Source organism: Micromys minutus, assembly GCF_963924665.1.
Source record: "Micromys minutus genome assembly, chromosome: 1".
NCBI classification, from domain to species: domain Eukaryota; kingdom Metazoa; phylum Chordata; class Mammalia; order Rodentia; family Muridae; genus Micromys; species Micromys minutus.
Genome location: NC_137969.1, coordinates 173,542,272 through 173,564,183, shown reverse-complemented (window position 1 = coordinate 173,564,183; position 21,912 = coordinate 173,542,272).

Below are 21,912 nucleotides of genomic sequence, written 5' to 3'. Positions count from 1 at the left end.
CATTACTCAAAATGAGCTGGGTCCTCCTTACCTTGATCACTAGTTGAGAAAATGCCTTACAGCTGAATCTCATGGAGGCATTTCCTCAACTGAGGCTCCTTTCTCTGTGATAACTCCAGCTTGTGTCAAGTTGACACAAAACCAACCAGTACACCTACTGAGCTGGCTTTCTCCTTTTTTGATCATTCAGACTTCAGAATGGTGCGATTCACATTGGGTGGCATTGGGTGGATCTTCCCACATCAGTTGACCTGAGTGAGATGATCTCTCTCATGCTGACAGGCTAGTGTGATCTACGCAATCTCTCCTTGCAGTCCCTCTCTCAGCTGATTCTAGGCTGTATCATGTTGGCAATTAAAATGAATATCTGGTCACGCTGAGAGATGGTCACCTGGAGTTCACACTCTTTCTAAACAATTCTTTGCATTTTGATGTAAAATGTTTTGTAAGAAAGTATGACATTTATTCTTCAAAGCAATCAATAAACCACAAAAGTCTCAAAAAATCTAGAAAGTTGCTGTTGTTTTCTGTGTTTCCAAGTACTGGGGGCTGATCACAGGGTACTATACATATCACTGAGCTACATCCCTGGCTCTGTGTGTGTGTATTGTGAATAATACCCTTGGTCTTATTTTGGAGGGCATTAATGCATGTGTGTGTGTGTGTGTGTGTGTGTGTGTGTGTGTGTGTGTGTGTGTTGGTGTGTGTGCATGTGTATGCATATGTGTGTATATGCATGTGTGTGTGTGTATGTGTGTTATGTATATCTTTGGTCTTTTTTTGGTGGGTGCAGGTGTACATACATGCATTCAGAAGTTAGAACTCATCTCCCCTGCTGTTCTTCAGAACTCCATCCACTTTGTTTTAGCTTATTACTACTTTGGGGGTGTGAGTGATATATGTGGGGGAGTGCATGCTAAGGTTAGAACAGACCTGTGGAGGTGCCTCTTTTTACCTTTAGGAAGGATCCTGGCTTTGAACTCTATTCACCATGCTTTTAGTGCAAACACATTTTTCCCACTGCGCTCTCTTTTCAGCCCCACCTTGTAGGTAGCTCATTGGCCTGACCATCACCAAACAGTCTGAGCTGGCAGGCCAGAAAAGCCCAGGATCCACTGATTTTTGTGAACCCAGCACTGGGATTAGAAATGCAAGCTACCATGCTGAGGTTCTGCGGGTGTTCTAGATCCTGGTGGTTTTAAGCTGTTTCTCTAGTACCTAATTCTTAGTTTTTAAAAACAGGGTCTCACTCTAAGACCAGGCTGGCACTCAGCTTGACATCCTCCTGCCTCAGCTTCTAGAGAGCTGGGATGACAGGTGTGTACCACCGTGCTTACCTACGAAAATGCTTTGAAACATCAACAGTTCATCAGACTCGTGGCTACTGTCCCTCCTGCAGACGTGTGAGAACCACTCCTGGACACTACTGAGCTTAACAGAGAGAGAGGCAAGGGACACTTTTCTTTTTCCTTTTTAGAAATCATTTTGCTCCCGGAGTCACCCGGCCATCTTTTTCTATCCAAACCACTAAGTAAACTTGCCCTACATTTGTCCTTTTAGGAAAAGTAATTGAGACGAATCCAAAACAAAATGAACCCACAGACGACAGTGCTCTCACAGCCTTCCTTGTCCTCTTCTGTCACATGGGCAGCCCTTGATTTCCTGGCCAGAAGGGAAGCTGCATTCCAGCAGATCTGTTCTGAGGACCAGCAGCCGCAGTCCCTCAGGGGAGAAAACACTCCTAATCTGGCTGCAGACACACAAATTTGTGTGACCATAGAAACCCAGGCTCTCCTATTTTCCCTATGCCTTAGAACCATGGTTCATTTTTAACCAGTTTCCTTTCTTTGCCTCTCCTCAAGGTAGATTTATTAGCACAAATATGTCATGTAAATGATGATTTATGAGCCAGCTGAAGTCCCTGAGAAAACATATTGATTTCTTAGGACTCTCGAGCCCTGTTGCAGGGATTTCTTAGGGGGGATTCCAATAAGCTGACTGAGTTAGAGGTGAGCCCATCGACCTTGCAAAGGCTTCCTGTTGTCACCCTTCGTGCACACCCACCCTTGCAACGCTAATATTTTGTTGTCACCCCTTGCTGTCAAGCTCCTGTGTCTTACTCTTCAATCAGGGGGAAGAGCAAGCCTTTCACATGAGCTCATCCGTAGGGTGAAAGTCATTACTCGCAACTGAGAGGCAAAGAGGAAGAGGAATCCACGGTTGGTTTTGTTCTGCTCCCCGGTTCTGCTTCTATTTCCAAGACACAGGGCTGGGACCCACTGGACGAGATTTGAACTGTAATACTAAGCACACCCAGAGCATCCTCCACAGGCATTTCCTTCTGTGAGCCAAGGCAGAGGGAGAAGGTACAGCCACACCTCCATCAGCAAAAGCCGGGAACAAGGGCATCAAGCAGGAAGCAAGCGGAATTTCCAATTATGTTTACTTGCAAAGGCATCTAGCCTTGCACTTTAAACATCAGTGAAGGAGCTTTGCTTTGTCTTGCCGGCCCAGGAGAGAAGCTGAGGGACAGGAATCTGATCAGAGGCATTGATCTCACCAACCTTTCTCATAATACTGCTCTCTCCAGCTCCCAGAGAATTTTACATTCAAAGTGGGAAAAATGGAGTTATGTGACCCTCTGGGCCAGAGTCCTCCATCCTATTGACAACTGCTATCAATCTCCCAGAGTCTTACCCCATTTGCTAAATCACAGTGGCTCCCTGCAGTCACACGGCCATCAGTGGCAAAGTTAATTGCAATCAATAGATCCAGCATTTTCCTTCCCTACCCCCACCCCATGGTAAATCTTATCTGCTAGAAAAGACAGGGGGCCAGGCCTGGGTGCACAGGTCCCCAGGGAAGAGGGGGGAGGTTTAATCAGAGCTCTTGGCTTTGAGTCATACTTCACTGTTTTCTTTTTCATTCAATTTTCCGCTGTAAAAGTTGAATTGCAAAATTTTGCCTCCCTCCCTCCTTCCATCCTTCTTTCTTTCTTCCTGATGTTGGAAGTGGAACCCAAGTTCTTAACAAATGTTCTATCACTGAACCACATTCCCACCTCAGCATCTTGTTTCATCATTTTAGCAACCTTTCCCTCATTAAAAAAAAAAAGGTCTTTTTCATAGGTAAATGAATAAAAATGAATAAAAAACTCAGTGGACAAAAAACTCACTGTTACAATGAAATGAGTTCATCCTCACTGCTCGGGTGCAGGTCCTCGGGTGCTGTCGGTGTGTGCCATATCTCCTGAGAGGGATCACCACACTCCAGCCTTTGCGAGGGGCTTCTCGGGGGTTCCTGCAAGCACGCAGGGCAGAAAATGCCATGTGATGGCAAATATCTGTCAAGGGTTCCATGTTGGTGACACTTACAAATACTGTGTGTGTTCAGCCCAGAGCTGCTCTGGGCTGTTTCTTAGGTTAGAATGTTCCTTCCTAAATGCCAAATTTGGGGACTCAAAGAAGGGCTGTCTTAGTTCTTAGATGGACGGGTGGCTTTGGCTTTTGACTTTGGAGTGAGGTCTGGCTCTCTCTGTCTCTCATCTCAGGCGGGGGAGAAAACTCATTCATGTTTCAGACATATTTTGGAACTGGTGAGACTGCTAAAGTGCCTGGCATACACACCCGAGGGCCCGTGTAAAAAGCTGGACATAGCAGTGCATCTGACAGTCTAGTTCTGGGGAGGCAGAGACCAGAGAACCTTGAGGCTTTTTGACCACCCAGGCTAAGCTAGCTGGTGCACTCCAGGTTAAATAACAGACCCTGCCTCAAAAAAAATAAGATGGAAAGCAATAGAGGACGATAACACCTGATATCAGCTCCCAGACTCTACATGCATGTGTACACATGTGTGCACATAGAACATATGTATGTTGGAGGACGGTCTTTAGAGGTGATTGTCACATTCTGTTTCCCTTGAAGCTGGTGTGCACGCCATCTTTCTCCGCTGTGAGTTTGCATGTAGGTTGAAGAAGGTGGGACAAAAAGCCTTAAGAAAACCACAAGCTACAGAGTGCCTGCATAAACCTGCAAGACAGAGACTTCCTACAGACATTCGGGACTGGTTCTCAGGGGATGCAGTAATTAGTAAAAGGCCCCTCTTTCCCTGGGAGCTTCTTCCACCTTCCTGTCAGTGCCTACCACTGATGTCCGGGGGATGCATGCATGGCAGGCTTCAGGCTGCCTGACAGGCGCTCTGTAAGGAGAGCTTTATCTGTGCAATTGGTCCTTGGGGCAAAGTAGGAACCTGTCAGGCATGCCAGGGTCCAGGGGAGAAAGGGTTCAAGTAGAGGGAGAGCTGTATGTACAGGTCTGAGGAACTGAGGGGGAGGGGAAGGCTGACGAGGTGGTGACTGGGGCCGGGTGGGTGAGGAGAGTTGTGGAGTGAGCCTGGCAAATATCAATTGCATTTTAAGCTTCTGTTGCCTTGACTTCTGGGTTATGAGAGGTACAGCACTCCTGGCTAAGATAAACCTCTCTCCCCTGGGTCCCATGTTGTCAGGCTCTTTGTCCTGACAACTAGAAAGAAAACCAGAACCCACGGGTACCCTCCCAACTATTATCTGAGAATCATCTACTTAGAGTGACTGATCTGCATCCTGTAAAAAGAGTAGTAGATTGGATGTATGAAGATTTGCCTCATCTTACCTTCTGTCATTTCCATCCTTTGGATTTCTGCATGGAATATTTTCTTTTATACAATGGCTTTTCCTTACAAGGCACAAAGTATTGCAAAGGGCTTGTTGGTTCACGTGAATGATATTAATTTAAACTAATTCTGCTCACGTTACAAGATCTGAGTCAAGTCCTGGGGATCTGGCTTGCTGTGGTTAACTGGAGGCTGGGTCACACTGCTATTAGCACTTAGGCAGGACACACAACACCTGGGATATTCTGGGTCCCTGCAAGCACACAGGAAGCCAATGTTTTCTGTTTTGTATTGTTTTACTTTTTATTGTACGGAATATTTTAGGTACCACACAATTATAAATCAAAGCCACTGCAATTTTTTGAGCTGAGTCTATTGTTAACTTTATTTTGTGCTTTATGGAAAGAAAGACCAAGAAGGATGAGGTGCTCAGAGAAGTACTCTGCAAGACTGACCTACAATACCTGCTGCCTTGCTAGCTTTGATGACTGACACAGGGCATCCTGGTAAAAGGTGACAGAGGCACATAAGCTGGATTACAATGCAAGGTGCTCATCTTTCATGGGGACAAGAACACATAACCCGTGTTTATCTGTAATATTTGCAAACCAAAAGATTAAGGAGTTATATTTAAGCCTGATTTTATCAGCAGGGCAAGCCACTTGGCTTCTCCTTGGATCAGATAAATCTTGTGTTTTTAAATAAAATGATAGCTGAAAAAGTAATACAAAATGCAAGCACACTGTGCTAACATAAGGCGATGAGTTTGAATTCCTCAGAACTGAATATTCCAGAGAATTTGCCAATTCTCCTCAACATATAGAAATTAGGCATTTAATTGCTACACTATCCAAAAGGTCCTGGATTCTGAAGTGAATAAGTATTGAGGGTGTGTGTGTGTGTGTGTGTGTGTGTGTGTGTGTGTGTGAAAGAGAGAGAGAGAGAGAGAGAGAGAGAGAGAGAAGGAGAGAAGGAGAGAGAGAGAGAGAGAGGCAGGCAGGCAGGCAGGCAGACAGACAGACAGACAGACAGACAGACAGACAGACAGAAAATAGGGAGTGACCTGTATGAAAAATGTTCAGAAGGAAGCTAAGTATTTGTTTGGACAACAAAATCAAAGAATAGAGAGCTGACCTGTGAATTGAAATTTCTAAATTGTTAAAAACAACAACAAAAAAACCCAGATTAGGTAGGTTCTAGACTCTGCCAGACCTAGCACATAAAGATGCCTGCCACAGACACTATGTAAAATAAGAGAAAGCCATTTTAAAAATTCTATTCAGTGTAAACATTGCTTGCTTGTGGCGGATGCTTTACTGAAAGTTGAACTCGTGGTTTCCTTGAAGAGAGAAGACATTTGTATTTGCAGCTGTAAACAGACATGAGATTCTGGAGAAAGGTGAGACTCAGGAGTTATCCAGAAGCCGGAAGTCTCTCCATGCTTCCAAGTGAGGCTGGGAGCTACTGTGGGGCTCTTGTCTTAAGAGATGTGAAGATCTGAGAGAGGAGACAGGGACTGTCTGTCTGTCTGTCTGTCTGTCTGCCCTGACATAAAGGCTTTTTTTTTTTTTTTTGTGGTGCTCTGAGGAAGCTCAGCAGCCAAGGCTAAGCATGTGAGCAGTACCACCAGGGAGGATGTGGCTTCTAAATTCCTGCATCCAAGCGAAATTAGGTAAGGACACATAATAACAGTTGCACGAGATGAGCTGGGCTATAATCAGGGTGAGTGAGAAACCTGCCCATTTATAAACCTGGAGGCAATTTGGTAACGCCATAAATCACCGTGTGTGGAAGTGCAGGAGAGTTTCCACATGCTGCCCATCATGGGGGGAGTCCTGGGTCAAACAGCCTCCTGAATGGCTTCCTGTCTACAATGACTGGAGTTCCTGCCTCTTCTTTCTCCTTCTAAATGAAGCATTCTCTGGAAGGAGAATGTCTTAGTTAGGCTGTGGCAAAACCCCATAAGCCAAAAAGCAACTTGGAGAGGGAAGTGTTTACACTCCACAGCACTGTTCTTCACTGAGAGATGTTGGAACAGGAACTCAAAGAGGGCAGGAGTCTGGAGGCAGGAGCTGATGCAGAGGCCATGAAAGAGTGCTGCTTACTGGCTTGGTTCCTGGCTTGACTCCAGCACCATGGCCCCTTCCCGTCCAATCACTAATTAAGAAACTGAGTTACAGCTGGAGTTTATGGCGGCATCTTCTCAGCTGAGGGTCCCGCCTTTCAGATCACTCTAGTTTGTGTGTCTAATTGATATAAGAGGAGCCAGCACCGAGGAGGGCACTTACAACTCAGCAAGTAAGCGAAATTTACAAGGTTGTGAATGTTATGAGGTTTGAAAGGCCCCTCCTCCAACGGTTTATAAGTAATAACAGTTGCTGGAGACAGAAGACAAGTGAATCTTCCTGCAAGTTTGGAAGGGATCTCCAGGGTTACAACTTCTGCCTGTCATCATCGATGCTGGGATGTGCTTTTTGATAAGGAAGCTTCCCTGAGTCGCCCACAATCCAGTAAGTGATCCAATAAATTCAGTGATTCATGAAGATAGACTTAGGTGCCATCATTCCTCTGGTTCCTCTGGTTCCTGTCTGGGGGGGGGGGGGGGACCTGGTCTCATGTTTTCCAGGAAAACTGCTCTACAGCCCTCGTTTCTCATCCCCATTCTGCCTACTCTTTCTCCTCTCCTCTGTTCTCTGTTTTCGGTTCCCCAACTCCTGGTTTTAGCCTAGCCCCAGACTTGTTTCTACCATAAGACAAAGTATAGAGTTTACAGATATGCAAGTTTATTAAAATAGTATTACAAACATTTGTTCTACCAGTAAGACCATCACAAGGTCTCATTGCCTGTTGTTTATTGGACTTTCTGGGAGAAGTTCTACCCTCCAGTGATGTGTACACTTTAGAAACATTTGAGGGACTTTTTGGATGTCAACAATCTATTATAATTGTACTGGCTGGTTTTGTGTCAACTTGACATAAGCTGGAGTAATCACAGAGAAAGGAGCCTCATTTGAGGAAATGTCTCCATGAGATCTAGCTGTAAGGCATTTTCTCAACTAGTGATCAAGGGAAGGAGGGCCCAGCCCATTGTGGATGGTTCCATTCCTAGGCTGGTACTCTTGGGTTCTATAAAAAAGCAGGCTGAGCAAGCCAGGGGAAGCAAAATAGTAAGCATCATCCCTCCATGGCCTCTGCATCAGCTCCTGCTTCCTGACCTGCATGAGTTCCAGTCCTGACTTCCTTTGGTGATAAACAGCAATGTGGAAGTGTAAGCTGGATAAACCCTTTCCTCCCCAACTTGCCTCTTAATCATGATGTTTGTGTAGGAATAGAAACCCTGGCTAAGACAATAATATTCATGTTGTCATTTTATATTGAAACTATTTATATTTGACTCTTTTCACCCACAGTAAACACAGCCTGTTCTCCAGAGCCCTGATTTCTGAGCCAGTAGATGCAGCCAATTTGACATGGAAAAACACCCACAAAACAAAACAAAACAAAAAAGCCTGAGTCATTACCAACCAGACTACAGGTACTTTTTGTCCTTAGTCTAAACAATCTAGAACAGCATGGATAGCCAGGGGATTCACTCTGCATTTAATATCATAAGCATTTTAGGGAAGACGAAAAATACAAGTAGATGGATGTGGTGGTACACACCTTTAATCTCAGCACGAAGGAGGCAGAGGCTGTTGGAGCTTTGTAAACCCAAGGCTAACCTGGTCTCCCTGAGTTCTAGGCTAGCCAGAGATACATAGTGAGACTATGTCTAGAAAAAAAGAAAAAGGAAGGAAGGAAAGAAAGAAAGAAAGAAAGAAAGACAAAAAGGAAAGAAGTATATGGGGATGTTATATATAAACATGGTAGTTTATACTGGGGACTAGTGATTTCTTGGCATCCTTGGCATCCAGAAACCCACTTGCCACCCCATGTGAAGAGATGGCTCTACACATAAGCTTCTGAAGTAATGCAGATTAAAATAAGAACTCTCGAAAATTCAGGCACTTATGAAACAGGATCTACAGTTAGCACTTCACAGAGGCAATTGCTGGGATTCAGGGAGAGTTCCTGTGTCCTACAACTGGAGTTATAGTGAGCCTCAGCTCTCACCCAAGATGTTTTAATGGGCCAGTGATGTGCTTGGGGGGGGGGGTCTGCGTGACCTTTAATTGTAGAGAGCAAGTTCCAAAACCAATTTTTATTTTCCAAGAGAGATTCCTTGGTTTTCAAAAATGGAAGAACCATGGCAGAGCACAGAACACTCCCAGTGACTCCAGGCTCCCGATGGCCCATTGCCAGAACTCCAGGATGCCCCCAGAGCAGTCGGGAGAGAGGTTGGGTTGCTCACCTCTCTGAAATGTTCCCAGGCCAGCAGCAGAGTGGATTCCTATGGGCGACACACATCGACACAAAACCTGGATGGTTAGGCTTCTTCTCCTTATTCAGATCCTCTCTCAGTTTCCAGGATGAGAAATGCTCCTTCTCACATCACTACTTCAGTGACCCCCAGGTTAGCTGGGCTTGGTCCATCCCAGAGTAATCATCATGTTTCCCAAGGCATTTGGTGGGTCATTGAGGGGCTCCTTCTCCTATCATTGCCATATTATTTAATAACCCTGTCTCTATCAGGTGGTGTAATGCTGGAAGCACTTTTATCCTGTGCATTTTCCCATGTTTTAGAGCATAAATAAATTACACAACAACACTTGGAGACCAGAATGCCATTTCAGCTTGCAAAAATTCTTTTTAAAGGTTTGTATTTGGTGTGGCTGTATGTGCCTAGGTTCCCATAGGCCCATGCGCCTCTGCAAGATGTGGCTGAGGAAGTTCTGCTGTTTTGTGAGAAAGGGCAAGACAGAATGCATGATGAACACAGAGAAGGAACTCATTGTGCGTGGCTGACTTGGCTCCAAATGGTTCTCATAATATAGAAATTAAAGTATTAGGTTGTAGTCACTGTACTACAAGATGGGTTTCATCATTCGGTCAAATGTGGGAGGAGTGTTGTCCATATCCAGCCCATTGTCCTTCATGCTTTGCTTTCTATGTAATTACAGACTGTGGATTCATGTGTATCTAAAACCTAGGTTCTACATATAAGAAAAAGAACATGCATTATTTGTATTTCTGATTAGCCTTATTTCAGGGAATACAATAACCTCCAGTTTCATCAGTCTTTCTACAGATGCCATAACTTCATTAATTTTGAAATATATTTTTAATTTATTTATACTGTGTGTGTGTGCACATGCATACAAGCCATAATATACATTGAGGTGATCAACTTGTGGGAAGCATTTCTCTCCTTTTATCATGTGTGTTTGGAGATCAAATGCAGGTTATCAGACTTGGCATCTTTCTTTTCCCTTCTGAGCTTTCTCACTCTGGCTCATCTCTTTCTTTGTTTCTTCCTTCTTTTCTTTCTTCCTTCTTCCTTCCTTTCTTTTTTGTTTGTTGTCATTTTCTGAGACAGGATTTCTTTGTGTCACTCTGGCTGTCCTGAAACTCAGATCTGAACTATAGATCTACCTGACCTTGAACTCAGAGATCTGCCTGCTTCCTCTCACTGAGTGCTGGGATAAAGGCACTGCCACACCACTAAATTCTTTATGGATGAGTAATTTTGTGTTTTATCCACAAGTACTTTATTGTTACCCATGTTTCCTTATCCATTCATCTATTGGTGGGTGTGTAGGATGGTTCCATAATTTGGCAACATGAATCTGTGATGTACATAAAGATGCAGGCCTCTCCGTGAGAGCTAATTTTGATTCCTAATTCCCAGGAGTGGTACCTCATAACCAACTCTTTTTTGTGTAACAAAACCTAGTTTCCTGCATAGTTCTCTCATGCAGCACAGCAAGCATCTGGGAGCTCCATCTTGTCTCTTTTTTAATGAATGTGCTGAAGTTGTCTCCCTTGTTCTTCTTAAAGGCTCTCAGGTATAAGGGACTGAGGTATTTGTTAGCTCCTTGGTGGGAAGTGTGGGATGGATCTCAGTTTAAAAACAAGGCTTGCACTCCGAGGCTTCTCTGGAGACTGAGCAAGTCTTTCATGTTCTCTAGGAACCCGTGGTGCTAACCTGGAAGCAGGACCAGACTCAGGGTTTGTTGCCACTTGGGAATCCTAGCGTTCCTCTGAGGCTGTTCTTCTTTGCTTAAAGGTTTCTTTAGTAGGTTTTTCTAATCGAGAGAGGGGGGGAGGGGGGAAAGGAGAGAGGAAGACAGGGAGGGAGGGAGCAAGAGAGAGAGAGAGAGAGAGAGAGAGAGAGAGAGAGAGAGAGAGAGAGAGAGAGAGAGAGAGAGAGAGAGAGAGAGAGAGAGAGAGAGAGAGAGAGAGAGAGAGAGAGAGAGAGAGAGAGAGAGAGAGAGAGAGAGAGAGAGAGAGAGAGAGAGAGTTTTTAAGCCATGAAGAAATCATGGATTCTTTATGTCAGTTTCTGAAACATGAGCTTGCATACAAAGTAACCTTCTGGAAGGACCATAGACTGCTGAGAATGGGGTTGAAATCCAGGCTCTGTACCTTTTGGAGAGTCCAGGTTTTTGGAAGCTGTAGGGGACACCACATTGGTGTATGAATCCTACACTTACGCCTTGATTATTAATATTCAACTAAGGCTGCCATGACATCAATTTGTTCTTACAATGCCTTGGGGAAAGATTGGGCACAGGCACTATGATCCCTTGCTGTAAGCGGGGAGTAGAGGCAAACAGAGAGTAGAGGCTCCTTCCTGGACCCCATGAGACTGAGCCGGAATTCTCAGTTCACATTTATTCTTGCCCCCTACATTGTATTATTGATACACCAACTTCCTATTCAACATATGCATGGTTAAGCTAAAGGTGCTGGGGAAGAAGAGGCATGAAGTTTGCTGGACTAATGACGTTTTCCCTGCAAGCATTTAGTGTGTTAACTCTGGAAAAAACAGTTTTCTTTCTTTTTAGATTTTTTATTGGTTATTTATTTAGATTTCAAATGTCCTACTTCGTGGTTTCCTCTCTGCAATACCCCCATCCCACTTCCTCTCCCCCACATCTCTATTTGAGGGTGCTTCTCCACCTACCCACCCACTCCTGCCTCCCTGCCCTAGCATCCCCCTATGATGGGGTATCTAGAACAGGACCAAGGGCCTCCCCTCCCATTGATGTCAGATAAGGCCATTCTCTGCTACATATGCAACTGGAGCCATGGGTCCCTCCATGTGTACTCTTTGGCTGGTGATTTAGTCCCTGGTAGCTCTGGGGGACCCAGTTACTCGATACTGTTTTTACTATAGGGTTGCATCCTCTTCAGTTCCTTCAGTCCTTTCTCTAACTCTTCCATTGTGGTCCCATGTTCAGTCTAATGGTTAGCTGCAATCTGTATTGGTTAGTCTCTAGCCAAGCCTCTCAGAGCCCAGCTATACCAGGCTCCTCTCAGCAAGTGCTTCTTGGCATCAGCACTAGTGTCTGGGTTCGGTGACTATGGGATGGATCCCCAGGTGGGGCAAGCTATGGATAGCTTTTCTTTCTCTGCTCCATTCTTTGTCCCTGCATTATTGTTACACAGGAACAATTCTGGCTTAAAGTTTTTGAGATGGGTGGGTTGCCCCATCCCTCAACCTGGGGCCATGTCTATCCACTAAATATGGTCTCTACAGGTTCTCTCTTCCCTTTGTTGGGCTTTTTGACTAATACCATCTGTGTTGGGTCATGGGAACCTCTTGCTTTCCTGGTATCTAAGACTTTCTAGTAGCAACCCAGTTCCTCGTTTTCTACTGCTATACAACTTTCAATTTCCTGATTCTACTTTTTCTCCATCTCCTTCCACACCTGATTCCCCCCTTTTCCTTCCTCCTCCTCTCTCCCTCCCAGACCCCTCCCTCCCTCTGCCCCCTGTTATTATTGCTCCCCCTTCTAAGTAGGACTGAGGCATCCACACTTTGGTCTTCCTTCTTCTTGAGCTTCATATGTTCTGTGAGTTGAGTCATGGGCATTCCAAACTTTTTGACTAATATCCATTTATCAGTGAGTTCATACCATGTTTGTTCTTTTGTGATTGAGTTACATTACTCAGGATGATATTTTTAAGTTCCCTCCATTTGTCTGTTAATTTCATGAAGTCATTTTTTTTTTTTTTTTTTGGTTTTTTGTTTTTTTGTTTTGTTTGTTTTGTTTTGTGGAAGAATAATTCCTTTGAATAAGAAGGGTAGAATAAATAATTAATTCATCACATCGGACTTGGAAAGAATAATTTCTTTGATCTGTCATTTGTATGTTCTCTAGAAAGAACACATATTTGATCATGTCTCTAAGGTAAAGCCACACACATTAGTTTTTTTAAATCATTATTTATTGAATATTCTCTGTATTTACATTTCAAATGTTATCCCCTGTTTTCCCCTCTCCTGTCCCCACTTCGACCCTCCCCTTGCTTCCATGAAGAAACTCCCACTCCCACCTCAGTACCTTGGCATTCCCCTATACTGGGAAATCAACAGGCCTTCACTGGACCAAAAACCTCTCCTCCCATTGATGCCATCCTCTGCTACATATGCAACTGGAGCCATGGGTCTCTCAATGTGTACTCAGTGGCTGGCATTTTAGTCCCTGGGAGTGCTGGGGGTTTAGGTTCATTGATACTGTTGTTCTTCCCATGGAGTTGGAAACCCTTTCAGTCCTTTCTCTAGCTCTGCCATTTGGGGTCCTTATGCTCAGTTCTATGGTTAGCTGCAAGCATCCTCACTGATATCAGTAAGGCACTGGCAGTGCCTTTGAGGAAGCATCCATATCAGGCTCCTGTCAGCAAGCACTTCTTGGCATCAGCAATAGTGACTGGGTTTGGTGGCTGCATATGGGATGGCTCCCCAGGTAAACAATCTCTGGATGATCTTTTTTTTTTTTTCTCCAGTCCCTGCTTCACTATTTGTACCTATATTTTCTCCCATGAATATTTTGTTCTCCCTTCTAAGAAGGACTGAAGCATCCACATTTTGGTCTTCCTCCTTCTTGAGCTTCATAAGGTATGTGAATTGTTTCTTGGGTATTCTGAACTTTTGGGCTAGTATCTGCTTATCAGAGAGTGTACAACATGTGTGTTCTTTTGTGACTGTGTTACCTCACTCAGGATGATAGTCTCTAGTTCCATCCATTTGCCTAAGAATTTCATGAAGTAATTATTTTTAATAGCTGAGTAGTCTCCATTGTGTAAATATACCATATTTTCTGTATCCAATCCTCTGTTGAAGGACATCTGGGTTCTTTCCATCTTCTGGCTATTATAAATAAGGCTGCTAAGAACATACTGGAGCATATGTCTGTGTTATATGTTGGAGTATCTTTGGACAGATGCCCTGGAGTGGTATAGCAGGGTCCTAAGGTAGTACTATGTCCAATTTTCTGAGGAACTGCCAGACTAATGTCCTGGGTGGTTGTACTAGCTTACAATCCCACCAACAATGGAGGAGTGTTCCTCTTTCTCCACATCCTCACCAGCATCTGCTGTCACCTGAGTTTTTTATCTTAGCCATTCTGACTGGTGTGAGGTGGAATCTCGGGGTTGTTTTGATTTGCATTTCCCTGATGACTAAGGATGTTGAATATTTCTTTAGGTGCTTCTGAGCCATTTGGTATTCCTCGGTTGAGAATTCTTTGTTTAGCTCTATACCCATTTTGAAATAGGATTATTTGATGCTTTGGAGTCTAACTTCTTGACTTCTTTGTATATATAGGATATTTGTTCTCTATTGGATGTAGGACTGGTAAAGATCTTTTCCCAATCTGTTGGTTTCCATTTTGTCCTACTGACAGTATCCTTTGATTTACAGAAGCATTGCAAGTTTATGAGGTCCCATGTGTAGATTCATAATCTTAGAGCATAAGGCACTGGTTTCTGTTCAGGAAAATTTCCCGTGCCTATGTGTTCTAAGCTCTTCCACAGTTTCTCTTCTAATAGTTTCAGTGTACCTGGTTTTATGTGGTGATCATTGATCCACTTGCACTTGAACTTTGTACAAGGAGATAAGAAAGGGTCTATTTGCATTCTTCTGCATGCTGACTGCCAGTTAAACCAACATCATTTGTTAAAGAGGCTGTCCTTTTTCCATTGAATGTTTGTAGCTCCTTTGTCAAAGATCAGTGACCATAGGTTTGTGGCTTCATTTCTGGGTCTTTGATTTTATTCCATTGATCTACTTGCCTGTCTCTGTACCAATACCATGTAGTTTTTATCACAATTGATTTGTAATATAGCTTGAGGTCAAGCATGGTTATTCCCCCATAAATTTTTTATTGTTGAGAATAGTTTTTTCTATCCTAGGTTTTTTGTTATTCCAGATGAATCTGCAAATTGTTCTTTCCAACTCTTTGAAGAACTGAGTTAGAATTTTGACGGGGATTGAATTGAATCTGTATATTGCTTTTGGCAAGATGGCCATTTTTACATGTTGATCGTTTCAATCCATGAGCATGGAAGATCTTTCTATCTTCTGAGATCTTCTTTAATTTCTTTCTTCAGAGACTTGAAGTTCTTGTCATACATATCTTTCACTTGCTTGGTTAAGGTCACATCAAGGCATTTTATATTATTTGTGACTAATGTGAAGGTTCTTGTTTTTTTAATTTCTTTCTTGGCCTATTTATTCTTTGAGTAGAGGAAGGCTACTGATTTGGTTGAGTTAATTTTATATTCAGCTATTTTGCTAAAATTGTAGAATTGTTAAAGAAATCAGCTGTAAGATTTCTCTGGTGAAATTTTTGGGGTCACATAAGTGTACTATCATATCATCTTCAAATAGTGATATTTTGACTTTTTTCTTTCCAATTTGTATTCTGTTGACATCCTTTTGTTATCAAATTACTCTGGCTAGGACCTCCAGTACTATATTGAATAGGTAGAGGGATGGTGGGAAGCCTTGTCTAGTCCATGATTTTCATGGAATTGCTTTCTCACAATTTAATTTGATGTTGGTTACTGGTTTGCTGTGTATTGCTTTTACTATGTTTAGGTATGGGCCTTGAATTTCTGATCTTTCCAAGATTTTTATCAAGAAGGGGTGTTGAATTTGTCAAATGCTCTCTCAGCATCTAATGAGATGATCATGTGGTTTTATTCTTTGAGTTTATCTATATAGTGTGTTAAGTTGATGGATTTCAGTATATTAGACCATGTCTGCATTCCTAAGATGAAGCCTACTTAATCATGGGGAATGATCATTTTGATGTGTTCTTGTACTTAGTTTGCAAGAATTTTATTGAATATTTTTTCATCAATGTTTAAGGGGGAAAATGGTCCAAAATTATCTTTCTTTGTCGTATCTTTGGGTGGTTTAGGTATAAGTGTAATTGTGGCTTCGATGAATGAATTGGGTAGTGTGTCTTCTGTTTCGATTTTGTGGAATAGTTTGGAGAGTATTGGTATTAAGTCTTCTATGAAGGTCTGATAGAATTCTGTACTAAATCTATCTTGTCCTGGGCTTTTTTTGGTTGGGAGACTTTATGACTGCTTCTCTTTCTTTAGGGGTTATGGGATTGTTTAGATGGTTTATCTGATCTTGATTCAATTTTGGTATCTGGTATCTGTCTAGAAATTTTTCTATTTCCTCCAGATTTTCCAGTTTTGTTGAGTATAGGCTTTTTTAGTAGAATCTGATAATTATTTTACTTTTCTCAGTTTCTGTTGGTATGTGTCTCCTTTTCATTTCTGATTTTGTTAATTTGAATACTATCTTTGTGGCCTCTGGTTAGTCTGGATAAGGGTTTATCAATCTTGTTGATTTTCTCAAAGAACCAGCTCCTGGTTTTGTTGATTCTTTGTAAAGTTCTTTTTGTTTCTACATGGTTGATATTAGCTCTGAGTTTGATTATTTCCTGCCATCTACTCCTCTTTGGTATATTTACTTCTTTATGTTCTAGAGATTTCATGTGTGCTGTCAAGCTGTTAGTGTATGCTCTCTCCAGTTTCATTTTGGAGGTGCTCAGAGCTATGAGTTTTCCTCTTAGCACTGCTTTCATTGTGTCCCATAAGTTTGGGTAAAAATTTCTTCCTTCACCAAGTTATCATTGAGTAGAACATTGTTCAGCTTCCGTGTGTATGTGGGCGCTTTTTGTTGTTTTTGTTGTTATTGAAGACCAGCCTTAATCCATGGTGACCTGATAGAATGTATGAGATTATTTCAATTTTCTTGTATATGTTGAGGCCTGTTTTGTGACCAATTATATGGTCAATCTTGGGGAAGGTTTTATGAAATGCTGAGAAAAAGGTATATTCTTTTGTTTTAGGATGAAATCTTCTATAGATATCTGTTAAATTCATTTGATTCCACTGAGTCTCTGTTCACTTTTTTCCATTGATGAGTGGGATGTTGAAGCCTTCCACTATTATTGTATGTGGTGCAATATATGCTTTGAGCTTTAGTAAAGTTACGTTTATGTATGTTGGTGCCCTTGCTTTTAGAGCATAGATGTTCAGGATTGAGAGTTCATCTTGATCTTTTTTGTTTTGTTTTTCTTTCTTTCTTTTTTTTTTGATGAATATGAAGTGTCCTTCCTTATCTTTTTTGATAACTTTTGGTTGAAAATCTATTTTATTCAATATTAGAATGGCTATTCCAGCTTGTTTCTTTGGACTGTTTCTTTGGACATTTTTTCCCCAGTCTTTCACTCTGAGGCAGTGTCTGTCTTTTTCACTGAGGTTAGTTTACTGTATGCAGCAAAATGCTGGGTCCTGTTTGCATGTCCAGTCTGTTTGTCTGTCTTTTTTATTGGGGAATTGATTCCACTGATGTTAAAAGATATTAAGAAATAGTAATTGTTGTTTCCTGTCATTTTTTTTTTTTTTTTTTTTTTTTTGTTGTTGTTGTTAGAGGTAGACTTATGTTCCCGTGGCTATCTTTTTTTGGGTTTGCAGCAAGAAGATTAATTTTTTTTGCTTTTTTTCTAGGGTATAGTTTCCTTCCTTGTGTTGGAGTTTTCCATCTATTATCTTTTGTAGAGCTGGATTTGTGGAAAAATATTGTGTAGATTTGGTTTTATCATGATTCCTTATATCTTGGTTCCTCCAGCTATGTTAATTGACCTGAATATAGTAGCCTGGCTGGCATTTGTGTTCTCTTAGGTTCTGTATACATCTGCCCAGGATCTTCTAGGATTCATAGTCTGTTGAGACATCTGATATAATTCTAATAGGTCTTTCTTTATATGTTACTTGACCTTTTCCCTTACTGCTTTTAATATTCTTTCTTTGTTTTGTACATTTGCTGTTTTGACTATTATGTGATGGGAGGAGTTTCTTTTCTGTTCCAATTATTTGGAGTTCTTCTTGTATGTTCATAGACATCTCTTTCTTTACATTAGGGAAGGTTTTTTTCTTTTTTTATAATTTTGATGAAGATATTTACTGGGTCTTTAAGTTGAGAATTTTTGCTCTCTTCTATACCTATCATCTTTAGGTTTGGTCTTCTCATTGTGTCCTGTATTTCCTGAATGCTTTGGGTTAGGAGCTTTTTGCTTTGTGCATTTTCTCTGAGTGTTGTGTCAATGTTTTCTATGTTATCTTCTGCCCCTGAAATTCTCTCTTCTATCTTTTGTATTCCATTGGTGATGCTTGCATCTATGACTACTGGTGTCTTTTCTAGGTGATCTATCTCCAGGGTTGTGTCTTTTTGTGATTTCTTTATTGTTTCTATTTTCATTTTTAGATCCTGGATGGTTTTGTTTAATTATTTCAGCTTTTTGCTTGTATTTTCCTGTAGCCATTTAAGGGATTTTTGTGTTTCCTCTTTAAGGGCTTCTACTTGTTTACCTGTGTTCTACTGTATTTTTAAAAATAGTTTTTCATGTTTTTCTTAAAGCCTTCTATTGTCATCATAAGGTATGATTTTGAATTCAAATCTTGTTTTTCTGGTGTGTTGGGATATCTACTACTTGCTGTGGTCAGAGAACTGGGTTCTGATGTTGCCAGGCTGTCTTGGTTCCTGTACCTTAAGTTCTTGTGTTTGCCTCTTGTCATCTTGTTAGCCGATATGTTAATTGATCTTGCTGTTTCTGACTGGAGTTTGTCCCTCCTGTGGGCCTGTGAGCCTGTGGGCTTAGGGATAAGTGTGCTTCTGGGTGATCAGCTCTTTGCACTAGGTTGTAAGTTCTGATGGCAGTGGGACAACAGTAGCTCTGAATGCAGATGGAGACTGGAAGGTGTCATTGTTTTTAATAGATATGTAGTATTCCACAGTACAAATATACCATGTTTTCTGTATCTATTTCTTTGTTGAACTACTGCTGGGTTGTTTCCAGCTTCTGGCTATCATAAAGAAGGCTGCAGTGAACATAGTTGTGGGGCGCCGCCCACACATTCCCACGCATTCGCCATTACAAGATGGCGCTGATATCCAGCTGTGGGGCGCCGCCCACACATTCCCACGCATTCGCCATTACAAGATGGCGCTGATATCCGGCTGTGGGGCGCCGCCCACACATTCCCACGCATTCGCCATTACAAGATGGCGCTGATATCCGGCTGGAGTTAGCAGTAAACAAGCCATGTGCGCACAGGCTGGGTAACTTCCGCTTCATGAGTTCCGCCTCTCCCGTGGCGTCATAGGGCCTGGTGAGTTTCAACCAATCAGGGGGCTTCGCGTCCAAGGCAAGGACTGATCCCTTTATAAGGGGACGGGCTGGATAGCTCCCTCTTTTCTTCCCCTCTCTTCCCCTCTCTTCCCCGCTCGTTGGTCCCGCTCCCGTGTGTTTCCGTTCGTGGTCTGGTTCGTGGGCTCGTCCGTCTTGTTCATCGTGTTCGTCTTTTGGTTTCTCCGCCTTCTTCGTCTTTTCGTCACGTGAAGCAAGTACTGGTTTTCCAGAGCAATAAAGTTTACCGCAAAAGGATTCTATTTCGTGTGCCGCGTCGTTCTTGCAGGCGAGACGGTTGCGCGGGACACATAGTGGCGTGTGTATCCTTTTTATATGTTAGAACATCTTTTGGTTATATGCCCAGGACTATTTCCACCTTTCTAAGAAACCATCAGACTGATTTCTAGAGTAGTTGTACCAGTTTGAAATCCCACCAGCAACTGAGGAGTGTTCTTCTTTTTCCATGACTTCTATAGCTTCTGTTCTCACCTGAGCTTGTGATACTAGCTATTCTGACTGGTTTGAGGTTGAATCTCAGGGTTGGGAAAAAGAGTTTTCAACAATGCTGACGTGCTTCAGGATGCAGGATCCCAGGTTCTGGAAATGCAGCTGCTTTGGACAGTAGCAGAGGCTCTGAGACGGCTTCTGGATTCCTTTGCAAGAGCTGAGTCAGGACAGAAAACTACCTGTTAAGGAGATATTTCCCTCTCTACCCACCAAGCCCCCATGTATGTCCTTTTTCTCTAGGCTTGCATCCTGCACAGAAGCTGCCATTCCTTCTCTAACAGCCTAAGGCTGAATTAGAGGTGGGGTTGGGGTTGGAATAGGAATGGGCTTGGGGGTTTGGTGTGAATTTAAGGGTGGGTTTTGAGTAGGAAATGAGATTAGGGATAGAGGTTGGGTTAAGGGTAAAGTTTGGATGAGGGTGGAGTTTGAGTTCAGGTTTGGGGTGGGGAGTTGGAATTGGGGTTTAGGGGTGAATTTAGGATTGGGGTTGAGCATTTGGGGTTTGGGGTGAGGCTTGTATGGGGGTGAGGTAGGAGTGGGGAGTTGAGAGTTGGGTGTGGGGTGTGGCTTGGTGTTGGGATTGGTGTTCAGGCTAGGGGATTGGGTGTGGGTTTGTGGTGGGGGTTGTGGTGGATTCTATTCTATATATTTCTACCTAAGCCAGATTTTTGAGTCCTGCAATATACATGGAAGGCAAAGTGTCACACACATTAGAAGCTTCTAGAGCCATAGTGAATCCCATCTCAAACATTTGGAAAAATTTCCCCTGTGGGATGACTGGTCTGAGTTTTCCCTCAGTGTTTTCATTCTCCTCCATCATTTCATTCTCCCCTGTCATCTTTCTAGCCATTGAAAGTATGCTTAAATCTGAGGATGTAGGCAATTTTTCCATAGTCATGAGCCCCTAAGAGGCATACTATTTTCTTCAAAGTAACTTTTGACGCTGTTTTGGAAGCCAGAGGAAGGACTCATAGAGAGAACTGAGCATCATCAGAAGAGCCTGCCTGTGGAGGTGCTCTAAAAGGATTCTGATGGTGATTTTTACCTTCTGTATGTTTGTGCCTCAGTCCAGGAGCTGTTGTGATGTTATGACTATGGTCACCAGACTCAATCCTGGAGGACCAGTGATCCAACAGCTGTACCCACTCTGAGCCAGACATGTAGGCAGCTATTTTTGTGCCCATTGACACATATGACCCCCTGAAAGCTTCAAGTTCACTTGTAATTTTATGATCAAGTACACCATGACAAAATGAAATTGAATATCTTTCTGGCAGCTGTTTGTCTACCTTCCAGGTACTGGAAAATATGCTTGGGTAGAAGAGAGATTTCTAACCATATCAGCGAGAAGAGATTTTATATTTAAGATGACTTATCTTGACAGCTGGAAGAGACTCTGGAGAAGACAAAATCCAATTTCATAACATTTTTCAAAGACCCCAGATATTAGATCCACAGTATCTGCCTCATCAAGTACAAGGATCCAGGTTTGCTGAGGCTGGAGATCTTTGTGTCCCTCTTTCTCTTGCTTACATCTCTGGAGTGTTCTAAAACCTCTCTATTAAGAAATTTGAAACCTATAAATATGTTCACAATTTTGTTTTGTATTATAACTCCACTTTTTCTTTTTGTTAAGGTGCCTGTCTCCCTTTTTGTTAGTTGTGCTATAGTTCATTCCATGAATGCCTGCTGTATTTCCGTATCAGGCATTGTGGTAGGGCTACTCCCTCAGTTCTACTCTCAGTGAAGAGATAGAACAATAACAAAAGTAAACTGGGCACAGGGCTCGGTAGGTAAAGTGCCTGTCCTTAATGTGTGGGTCCTGGGTTTGAATCTCCAGAGTGCATACAAAGCCAGGCACAGAAGTATCTCTCGTCACTTTTGCAGTGTGATGAGATTGTGAGCCAGGAGAATCTGAGGCAGGAGGATCTTTGAACATTGAGGGTCAGCTAGCCGAGTATGAGCAGTGGCATGCAAAAATGAGATTTGTCTCATAAGGTATGAGGTGAAAAGCAACTGCTGACCTCGGACATTCTGTAACACACACATGCCTCCAAATATATACATACAGGAACACATACCATATCCGTACACATTTACACATGTCATATCGATGCATGTATAAGGAAAACAAGCAACAGTCATATGGAGT